Below are 2,310 nucleotides of genomic sequence, written 5' to 3'. Positions count from 1 at the left end.
GCCCCTATGCATCAGCACTTCAGTATCCCTTGGGTAGATCCCTAGCAGTGCTATTGCTGGATCATAGGGAAGTTCTATTGATAGTTTTTTGAGGAACCTCCACACTGTTTTCCAGAGTGGCTGCACCAGTTTACATTCCCACCAACAGTGTAGGAGGGTACCCATCTCTCCACACCCTCATCAGCATCTATAGTCTCTTGATTTGTTCATTTTAGCCACTCTAACTGGCGTGAGGTGGTATCTAAGTGTGGTTTTAATTTGTATTTCCCTGATGATGAGTGATGTTGAGCATCATTTCATGTGCCTGTCGGCCATCTGGATGTCCTCTTTGGAGAAGTGTGTTTATGTCTTCTGTCCATTTCTTCACTGGGTTATTTGTTTTTTGGGTGTGGAGTTTGGTGAGTTCCTTGTAGACTTTGGATACTAGCCCTTTATCTGATAGGTCACTTGCAACTATCTTTTCCCATTTTGTTGGTTGCCTATTAGCTTTCTTGATTGTTTCCTTTGCAGTGCAGAAGCTTTTTATCTTGATGAGGTCCCAATAGTTTATTTTGGCTTTCATTTCCCTTGTCTTTGGGGATGTGTCAAGTAGGAAATTGCTGCGGTGGAGGTCAAGGAGGTTGTTTCCTACTTTCTCCTCGAGGGTTTTGATGGTTTCCTGTCTCACATTCAGGTCCTTCAGCCATTTTTAGTTTATTTTTGTGTATGGTGGAAGAAAGTGGTCTAGTTTCATTCTTCTGCATGTTGCTGTCCAGTTCTCCCAGCACCACCTGCTAAAGAGGCAGTCTTTTTTCCATCAGATACTCTTTCCTGCTTTGCCAAAAATTAATTCGCCATACATTTGTGGGCCCAATTCTGGGTTCTCTATTCTATTCATTTGGTCTATGTGTCTGTTTTTATGCCAATGCCATACTGTCTTGATAACAGCTTTGTAGTAGAGGCTAAAGCCTGGGATTGTGAGGCCTCCATTTTGGTTTTCTTCTTGAATATTACTTTGACTATTCGGGGTCTTTTGTGGTTCCAGACGAATTTGAGGAAAACTTGTTCTACCTTTGAGAAGAACGTTGGTGCTATTTTGATGGGGATTGCATTGAATGTGTAGATTGCTTTGGGTAGTAATGACATTTTCACAATGTTTATTCTTCCAATCCATGAGCATGGAATGTTTTTCCATTTTATGGTGTCTTCTTCAATCTCTTTCATGAGTTTTCTATAGTTTTCATCATATAGATTTTTTACATCCTTGATTAGGTTTACTTCTAGGTATTTTATGGTTTTTCGTGCAATTGTGAACGGGATCAGCTTCTTGATTTCTCTTTCTGCTGCTTCATTTTTGGTGTATAGGAATGCAACCAATTTCTGTATATTGATTTTTGTACCCTGCAGCTTTACTGAATTCATTGATCAGTTCTGGAAGGCTTCTGGTGGAGTCGATTGGGTTTTCCATGTAGAGTATCATGTCATCTGCAAAAAGTGAAAGTTTGACTACTTCTTTGTGAGTTCTGATGCCTTTTATTTCCTTTTGTTTTCTGATTGCTGATGCTAGGACTTCCAGCACTATGTGAAACAACAGTGGTGAGAGTTTACATCCCTGTCATGTCCCTGATCTCAGGGGGAAAGCTCTCAGTTTTTCCTCATTGAGGATGATATTGTCTGTGGGCTTTTCATAAACTGCTTTTATAATGTTTAGGTAAGTTCCTTCTATTCCGACTTTCTCAAGGGTTTTTATTAAGAAAGGATGCTGTATTTTGTCAAATGCTTTTTCTGCATCTATCGACAGGATCATATGGGTTTTATCTTTTCTTTTGTTGACGTGCTGTATCACATTGATGGATTTGCAAATATTGAACCATCCCTGTAACCCAGGAATGAATCCCACTTAATCATGATGGATCATTTCTTTTGTATGCTCTTGATTTCAATTTGCCAGTATCTTATTGAGTATTTTTGCATCTGTATTCATTAAGGGTATTGGTCTGTAGTTCTCTTTTTTTTTTGCTGGGTCTCTGCTCTGTGCACTTTCCCTGTGTTGGGCTGGGGCTCCCACCTCCCCTGCCTCTCTCGGGCTGGCCCATTTTCCAGTCTCCCCAGTTTGCACTCACTCGGGTATCTTTGAGGTTGTCTTCTTTCTGGAGTCTGTATTTTCTCCTTTCACTCTTACAGATGAGAGTTATGTCCTGCTCAGTTCGATAGATGTGGCGGACAGAGTTCACAGAGCTCCCTTCCTCTCTGCCATCTTGGCTCCTCCCCCCCCCTTTTTTTTCTTTTTTAAACACACTAACTCATGTCTGTCATTGAGGGATCTGCTCC

The 2,310-nt window shown here is 41.0% G+C and overlaps 1 protein-coding gene across 1 annotated transcript in view; it reads right to left on the bottom strand.

Annotated features, from left to right (window-relative positions):
- LOC115273444 (putative adhesion G protein-coupled receptor E4P) overlaps positions 1 to 2,310 on the bottom strand; it is a 39,966-nt gene that overhangs the window by 21,710 nt on the left and 15,946 nt on the right. The window lies entirely within an intron of this gene.

Source organism: Suricata suricatta, chromosome 12 (assembly GCF_006229205.1).
Source record: "Suricata suricatta isolate VVHF042 chromosome 12, meerkat_22Aug2017_6uvM2_HiC, whole genome shotgun sequence".
Classification (NCBI taxonomy): domain Eukaryota; kingdom Metazoa; phylum Chordata; class Mammalia; order Carnivora; family Herpestidae; genus Suricata; species Suricata suricatta.
Note: the sequence above shows the minus strand (reverse complement) of the source record. Positions and strands in the feature narration are given on the sequence as shown.